Source organism: Bombina bombina, chromosome 2 (genome assembly GCF_027579735.1).
Source record: "Bombina bombina isolate aBomBom1 chromosome 2, aBomBom1.pri, whole genome shotgun sequence".
Taxonomy (NCBI): Eukaryota; Metazoa; Chordata; class Amphibia; order Anura; family Bombinatoridae; genus Bombina; species Bombina bombina.
In genome coordinates, this window is record NC_069500.1 from 788,474,350 (window position 1) to 788,483,741 (window position 9,392).

Sequence of the window (9,392 nt, forward strand, 5' to 3'; positions counted from 1 at the left end):
AAGGAGTTTCCTCTATGTCAGACATGTTTAAACAGACTAGTAATGAGACCAGCAAGCTTGGAAAACACTTTAATAACTAAACAAGCAAAAAATAAAAACGGTACTGTGCCTTTTTAAGAGAAAAAAACAATCACAGAAACTGCAAAACAGTGAAAAAAGCAGTAAATCTTACGAATTTTTTACAGTGTGTATAATAGGCTGAAAGAGCATTGCACCCGCTTGCAAATGGATGATTAACCCCTTCGTTTCAAAACCGGATCAAAAAAATTATAAACGTTTTTAAACAGTCACAACAAACTGCCACAGCTCTACTGTGGCCCTACCTGCCCATACAACTACTTTGGAAGGCACAAAAACCCTTTAGAGAGGTCCTAAATGTTCAGGGGACTCCTTCAGGGAAGCTGGATGTCTCAAGCTGCAAAAAACAAAAATTTATGCTTACCTGATAAATTTATTTCTCTTGTGGTGTATCCAGTCCACGGATCATCCATTACTTGTGGGATATTCTCCTTCCCAACAGGAAGCTGCAAGAGGATCACCCCCAGCAGAGCTGTCTATATAGCTCCTCCTCTAACTGCCACTACCAATCATTCGACAGAAGACAAGCAAGAGAAAGGAGAAACCATAGGGTGCAGTGGTGACTGTAGTTTAAAAATAAAACACACCTGCCTTAAAATGACAGGGCGGGCCGTGGACTGGATACACCACAAGAGAAATAAATTTATCAGGTAAGCATAAATTTTGTTTTCTCTTGTAAGGTGTATCCAGTCCACAGATCATCCATTACTTGTGGGATACCAATACCAAAGCTACAGGACACGGATGAAGGGAGGGACAAGGCAGGTGCTTAAACGGAAGGCACCACTGCCTGCAAAACCTTTCTCCCAAAAATAGCCTCCGAAGAAGCAAAAGTATCAAATTTATAGAATTTTGAAAAAGTATGAAGCGAAGACCAAGTCGCCGCCTTACAAATCTGTTCAACAGAAGCCTCATTCTTAAAAGCCCATGTGGAAGCTACCGCTCTAGTAGAATGAGCTGTAATCCTTTCAGGAGGCTGCTGGCCAGCAGTCTCATAAGCTAAGCGTATTATACTCCTTAGCCAAAAAGAAAGAGAAGTTGCCGAAGCCTTTTGGCCTCTCCTCTGTCCAGAGTAGACAACAAACAATGCAGATGTTTGACGAAAATCTTTTGTAGCTTGTAAATAAAACATTAAAGGACGAACCGCGTCAAAATTGTGTAAGAGACGTTCCTTCTTTGAAGAAGGATTAGGACACAGTGACGGTAAACAATCTCCTGATTGATATTTTATTAGATACCACCTTAGGTAGAAAACCAGGTTTGGTACGTAACACTACCTTATCGGAATGAAAAATGAGATAAGGAGAATCACAGATAACTCCGAAACTCTTCGAGCCGAGGAGATAGCTACTAAAAACAAAACTTTCCAAGATAAGAGCTTAATATCTATGGAATGCAAAGGTTCAAACGGAACCCCTTGAAGAACCTTAAGAACTAAATTTAAACTCCAAGGTGGAGCAACAGGTTTAAACAGGCTTAATTCTGACTAAAGCCTGACAAAACACCTGCACGTCTGGAACCTCAGCCAGACGTTTGTGCAAAAGAATAGACAGAGCAGAAATATGTCCCTTTAAGGAACTTGCTGACAAACCCTTCTCCAATCCATCTTTGAGAAAAGATAATATCCTATGAATCCTGACCTTACTCCATGAGTAACCCTTGGATTCACACCAATTAAGATATTTACACCATATCTTATGATAGATTTTCCTGGTGACAGGCTTTCGCGCCTGTATTAAGGTATCAATGACCGACTCTGAGAAACCACGGTTTGATAAAATCAAGCGTTCAATCTCCAAGCAGTAAGCCGCAGAGAAATTAGATTTGGATGGTTGAAAGGACCCTGAAGTAGAAGGTCCTGCCTCAGAGGCAGAGTCCATGGTAGAAAGGATGACATGTTTACCAGATCTGCATACCAAGTCCTGCGTGGCCACGCAGGTGCTATCAAAATCACCGATGCTCTCTCCTGCTTGATCTTGGCAATCACACGAGGGAGCAGAGGAAACGGTGGCAACACATAAGCCAGGTTGAAGGACCAAGGCGCTGCTAGAGCATCTATCAGCGCTGCCTTGGGATCCATGGACCTGGATCCGTAACCAGGAAGCTTGGCGTTCTGGCGAGACGCCATGAGATCTAGTTCTGGTTTGCCCCAACGTTGAATCAACTGTGCAAACACCTCCGGATGGAGCTCCCACTCCCCCGGATGAAAAGTCTGTCGACTTAGAAAATCCGCCTCCCAGTTCTCTACTCCTGGGATATGGATAGCTGATAGATGGCAAGAGTGAATCTCTGCCCATAGAATTATCTTTGAAACCTCCAACATTGCTAGGGAACTCCTTGTTCCCCCTTGATGGTTGATGTAAGCTACAGTCGTGATGTTGTCCGACTGAAATCTGATGAACCTCACTGCCGCTAGCTGAGGCCAAGCCTGAAGAGCATTGAATATTGCTCTTAGTTCCAGAATGTTTATCGGAAGGAGAGCCTCCTCCTGAGTCCCCTGAGCCTTCAGAATGTCGTCTAAGTAAGGGGCTACTGCTATGCCCCGCGGCCTTAGGACCGCCAGAAGTGACCCCAGAACCTTCGTAAAGATTCTTGGTGCAGTAGCTAACCCAAAGGGAAGAGCCACAAACTGGTAATGCCTGTCTAGGAAGGTGAACCTGAGAAACCGATGATGATCTTTGTGTATCGGAATGTGAAGATAAGCATCCTTTAAGTCCACGGTAGTCATGTATTGACCCTCCTGGATCATAGGTAGGATGGTTCGAATAGTCTCCATCTTGAAAGATGGGACCCTGAGAAATTTGTTTAGGATCTTGAGATCTAAGATTGGTCTGAAGGTTCCCTCTTTCTTGGGAACCACAAATAGATTTGAATAGAATCCTTGCCCCTGTTCCTCCTTTGGAACTGGGTGGATCAATCCCATAACTAGGAGGTCTTGAACACAATGTAAGAATGCCTCTCTCTTTATCTGGTCTGCAGATAATTGTGAAAGGTGAAATCTCCCTTTTGGGGAAGAAGCTTTGAAGTCCAGAAGTTATCCCTGGGACACAATTTCCAACGCCCAGGGATCCTGGACGTCTCTTGCCCAAGCCTGGGCGAAGAGAGAAAGTCTGCCCCCTACTAGATCCGTTACCGGATCGGGGAACAATCTTTCATGCTGTCTTAGAGGCAGCAGCAGGCTTCTTGGCCTGTTTAACTTTGTTCCAAGCCTGGTTAGGTCTCCAGACCAGCTTGGACTGGGCAAAATTTCCCTCTTGTTTTGTATTAGAGGAAGATGATGCCGCGCTCGTCTTAAAGTTTCAAAAGGCACGAAAATTAGTTTGTTTGGTCCTTAATTTGTTAGACCTATCCTGAGGAAGGGCATGACCTTTTCCTCCAGTAATATCAGAAATGATCTCCTTCAGTCCAGGCCCGAATAGGGTCTGCCCCTTGAAGGGAATATTGAGAAGCTTAGATTTTGAAGTAACGTCAGCTGACCAGGATTTAAGCCATAGCGCCCTACGCTCCTGAATAGCAAAACCCGAGTTCTTAGCCGTTAGTTTAGTTAAATGAACAACGGCGTCAGAAGCAAATGAATTGGCTAGCTTAAGCGCTTTAAGCTTGTCAAGTATATCATCCAATGGAGTTTCTACCTGTAAGGCCTCTTCCAGAGACTCAAACCAGAAGGCCGCCGCAGCAGCAAGAGGCTGGAGAATAAAACCTTGTTGAATAAACATTTTCTTAAGGTAACCCTCTTTTTATCCACTGGATCTAGGAAAGCACAACTGTCCTCGACGGGGATAGTTGTACGCTTAGCTAGGGTAGAAACTGCTCCCTCCACCTTAGGGTCCGTTTGCCATAAGTCCCGTGTAGCGGCATCTATTGGAAACATTTTCTTAAAAATAGGAGGGGGAGAGAACGGTACACCTGGTCTATCCCATTCCTTAGTAATACTTTCTGAAAACCTTTTAGATATTGGAAAAACATCAGTGTAAACAGGCACTGCATAGTGTTTATCCAATCTACACAATTTCTCTGGCACTATAATGGTGTCACAGTCATCCAGAGTAGCTAAAACCTCCCTGAGCAACACGCGGAGGTGTTCAAGCTTAAATTTAAAATGTTGACATATCAGAATCAGGTTGAAGCATCTTCCCTGAGTCAGAAAAATCACCCACAGAAAGAAGCTCTCCTGCCTCAGCTTCTGCATATTGTGAGGGGATATCAGACATAGCTACTAAAGCGTCAGAGTGCTCTGTATTTTTTCTAGCCCCAGAGCCGTCTCGCTTTCCTTGTAACCCTGGTAGTTTGGACAATACCGCTGTAAGGGTATGATCCATAACTGCCGCCATGTTATGTAAAGTAAACGCCATGGGCGCGCTAGATGTACTTGGCGCCTCTTGAGCGGGAGTCCCTTGAGCGGGAGTCGGCATAACTTCCCCCTTGTCAGTTTCCTCTGGTGATAAATCTTTTAAAGACAGAATATGATCATTATAACAAAGTAAAATCAGTACATTTGGTACACATTCTAAGAGGGGGTTCCACAATGGTTTCTAAACATAATGAACAAGGAGTTTCCTCTATGTCAGACATGTTTAAACAGACTAGCAATGAGACCAGCAAGCTTGGAAAACACTTTGATAAATGTAAACAAGCAAAAAATAACGGTACTGTGCCTTTAAGAGAAACAAATTTTGTCAGAAATTGAAAAACCGTGATAAAAAGCAGTAAATCTTACAAAATTTTACAGTGTGTATAATAGACTAACAGAGCATTGCACCCACTTGCAAATGGATGATTAACCCCTTAGTTTCAAAAAAATGATAAACGTTTTTCAACAGTCACAACAAACTGCCACAGCTCTGCTGTACCTGCCCATATAACAACTTTGAAAGGCACAAAAACCCTTTAGAAAGGTCCTAAGTGTTCAGGGGACTCCTTCAGGGAAACTGGATGTCTCAAGCTGCAAAATCTAATGCGCATTTAGGCGCGAAAATAGGCCCCTCCCAACCTGTATTCACAGTGAGCGGGCCTAACAAAACTATCCCTAGGCAAAATCTAGCCTGCCATGTGGAAAAAAACTGGGCCCCAATAAAGTTTTATCACCAATATGTATAAAAAAAACATAATTTATGTAAGAACTTACCTGATAAATTCATTTCTTTCATATTAGCAAGAGTCCATGAGCTAGTGACGTATGGGATATACATTCCTACCAGGAGGGGCAAAGTTTCCCAAACCTTAAAATGCCTATAAATACACCCCTCACCACACCCACAATTCAGTTTAACGAATAGCCAAGAAGTGGGGTGATAAGAAAAAAAGTGCGAAAGCATATAAAATAAGGAATTGGAATAATTGTGCTTTATACAAAAAAATCATAACCACCACAAAAAAGGGCGGGCCTCATGGACTCTGGCTAATATGAAAGAAATGAATTTATCAGGTAAGTTCTTACATAAATTATGTTTTCTTTCATGTAATTAGCAAGAGTCCATGAGCTAGTGACGTATGGGATAATGACTACCCAAGATGTGGATATTTCCACACAAGAGTCACTAGAGAGGGAGGGATAAAATAAAGACAGCCAATTCCTGCTGAAAATAATCCACACCCAAAATAAAGTTTAATGAAAAACATAAGCAGAAGATTCAAACTGAAACCACTGCCAGAAGTACTTTTCTACCAAAAACTGCTTCAGAAGAAGAAAACACATCTAAATGGTAGAATTTAGAAAAAGTATGCAAATAGGACCAAGTTGCTGCTTTGCAAATCTGATCAATCGAAGCTTCATTCCTAAATGCCCAGGAAGTAGAAACTGAACTAGTAGAATGAACTGTAATCCTTAGAGGCGGAGTTTTACCCGACTCAACATAAGCATGATGAATTAACCCCTTAATGACCGCAGCACTTTTCCATTTTCTGTCCGTTTGGGACCAAGGCTATTTTTACATTTTTGTGGTGTTTGTGTTTAGCTGTAATTTTCCTCTTGCTCATTTATTGTACCCACACATATTATATACCGTTTTTCTCGCCATTAAATGGACTTTCCAAAGATACCATTATTTTCATCATATCTTATAATTTATTATAATTTTTTTTATAAAATATGAGAAAAAAATAGAAAAAAAACACTTTTTCTAACTTTGACCCCCAAAATCTGTTACACATCTACAACCACAAAAAAACACCCATGCTAAATATTTTCTAAATTTTGTCCTGAGTTTAGAAATACCCAATGTTTACATGTTCTTTGCTTTTTTTTGCAAGTTATAGGGCCATAAATACAAGTAGCACTTTGCTATTTCCAAACCATTTTATTCAAGACTAACGCTAGTTACATTGGGACACTGATATCTTTCAGGAATCCCTGAATATCCCTTGACATGTATATATATTTTTTTAGAAGACATCCCAAAGTATTGATCTAGGCCAATTTTGGTATATTTCATGCCACCATTTCACCGCCAAATGCGATCAAATACAAAAAGTCGTTCACTTTTTCACAAACTTTCGGTTTCTCACTGAAATTATTTACAAACAGCTTGTGCAATTATGGCATAAATGGTTGTAAATTTTTCTCTGGGATCCCCTTTGTTCAGAAATAGCAGACATATATGGCTTTGGCATTGCTTTTTGGTAATTAGAAGGCCGCTAAATGCCGCTGCGCACCACACGTGTATTATGCCCAGTAGTGCAGGGGTTAATTAGGGAGCTTGTAGGGAGCTTATAGGGTTAATTTTAGCTTTAGTGTAGTGTAGCAGACAACCCAAAGTATTGATCAAGGCCCATTTTGGTATATTGCATGCCACCATTTTACCGCTAAATGCGATCAAATTAAAAAAAACGTTGAATTTTTCACAATTTTAGGTTTCTCACTGAAATTATTTACAAATAGCTTGTGCAATTATGGCACAAATGGTTGTAAATTCTTCTCTGGGATCCCCTTTGTTCAGAAATAGCAGACATATATGACTTTGGCGTTGCTTTCTGGTAATTAGAAGGCCGCTAAATGCTGCTGCGCATCACACGTGTATTATGGCTAGCAGTGAAGGGGTTAATTAGGTAGTTTGTAGGGAGCTTGCAGGGTTAATTTTAGCTTTAGTGTAGAGATCAGCCTCCCACCTGACACATCAGACCCCCTGATCCCTCCCAAACAGCTCCCTTCCCTCCCCCACCCCACAATTGTCTCCGCCATCTTAAGTACTGGCAGAAAGTCTGCCAGTACTAAAATAAAAGGTTTTTTTATTTTTATTTTTATTTTTTTAAAGCATATTTATATATGCTGGGGGTGTAGCATCCCCCCTTAGCCCCCAACCTCCCTGATCCCCCCAAACAGCTCTCTAATCCTCCCCATCTGCCTTATTGGGGGCCATCTTGGGTACTGGCAGCTGTCTGCCAGTACCCATTTTGCAAAATAAAACGTTTTTTTTTTGTTTTTATTTTTAGTTTCTGTAGTGTAGCTTCCCCCCCCCCACAGACCAACCCCCACCACCTGCCTGATCTTTTTACTGCCAACTTTATTTCCCCTTTTTAGTAAATTTTAATGGTACTTTTTCTGTAGTGCAGCGGTTCCCACCCGCTCCCTCCCGTGCACGCGCCCGCCCCCACCCCCCGTGCACGCGTGCGCGCCCATGCGCGCCCCCCGGGCATTCCCGCCCCCGATCCCGCCCCCCTCAGCATCATCCGGGGCCATCGATGGCCGCCACCCGCCTCCCACACCGGCTCCTATCCACCCTCAAACGTAGCCGTTAATGTCCGGTGCAGAGAGGGCCACAGAGTGGCTCTCTCTGCATCGGATGGCTACAAATGGTTATTGCAGGATGCCTCGATATCGAGGCATCACTGCAATAACCGGAAAGCAGCTGGAAGCGAGCAGGATCGCTTCCAGCTGCTTTCCACACCGAGGACGTGCAGGGTACGTCCTCAGGCATTAACTGCCTTTTTTTTGAGGACGTACCCTGCACGTCCTCGGTCGTTAAGGGGTTAAAGATTTCAACCAAGATGCCAAAGAAATGGCAGAAGCTTTCTGGCCTTTTCTAGAACCGGAAAAGATAACAAATAGACTAGAAGTCTTACGGAAAGACTTAGTAGCTTCAACATAATATTTCAAAGCTCTAACAACATCCAAAGAATGCAACGATTAGGACATAATGAAGGAACCACAAATTCTCTACTAATGTTGTTGGAATTCACAACTTTAGGTAAAAAATCAAAAGAAGTTCGCAACACCGCCTTATCCTGATGAAAAATCAGAAAAGGAAACTCACAAGAAAGAGCAGATAATTCAGAAACTCTTCTGGCAGAAGAGATTGCCAAAAGGAACAAAACTTTCCAAGAAAGTAATTTAATGTCCAATGAATGCATAGGTTCAAACGGAGGAACTTGAAGAGCCCCCAGAACCAAATTCAAACTCCAAAGAGGAGAAATTGACTTAATGACAGGTTTTATACGAACCAAAGCTTGTACAAAACAATGAATATCAGGAAGAATAGCAATCTTTCTATGAAAAAGAACAGAAAACAGAATTTATGTTTACCTGATAAATTACTTTCTCCAACGGTGTGTCCGGTCCACGGCGTCATCCTTACTTGTGGGATATTCTCTTCCCCAACAGGAAATGGCAAAGAGCCCAGCAAAGCTGGTCACATGATCCCTCCTAGGCTCCGCCTACCCCAGTCATTCGACCGACGTTAAGGAGGAATATTTGCATAGGAGAAACCATATGATACCGTGGTGACTGTAGTTAAAGAAAATAAATTATCAGACCTGATTAAAAAACCAGGGCGGGCCGTGGACCGGACACACCGTTGGAGAAAGTAATTTATCAGGTAAACATAAATTCTGTTTTCTCCAACATAGGTGTGTCCGGTCCACGGCGTCATCCTTACTTGTGGGAACCAATACCAAAGCTTTAGGACACGGATGAAGGGAGGGAGCAAATCAGGTCACCACGGCTTGCAAAACCTTTCTCCCAAAAACAGCCTCAGAAGAAGCAAAAGTATCAAACTTGTAAAATTTGGTAAAAGTGTGCAGTGAAGACCAAGTCGCTGCCCTACATATCTGATTAACAGAAGCCTCGTTCTTGAAGGCCCATGTGGAAGCCACAGCCCTAGTGGAATGAGCTGTGATTCTTTCAGGAGGCTGCCGTCCGGCAGTCTCGTAAGCCAATCTGATGATGCTTTTAATCCAAAAAGAGAGAGAGGTAGAAGTTGCTTTTTGACCTCTCCTTTTACCAGAATAAACAACAAACAAGGAAGATGTTTGTCTAAAATCCTTTGTAGCATCTAAATAGAATTTTAGAGCGCGAACAACATCCAAATTGTGCAACAAAC

At 42.4% G+C, this 9,392-nt stretch overlaps 1 protein-coding gene across 1 annotated transcript in view; it reads right to left on the reverse strand.

Annotated features, from left to right (window-relative positions):
• ELL (elongation factor for RNA polymerase II) overlaps positions 1 to 9,392 on the reverse strand; it is a gene marked incomplete in the record, with an annotated part of 317,829 nt that overhangs the window by 140,582 nt on the left and 167,855 nt on the right.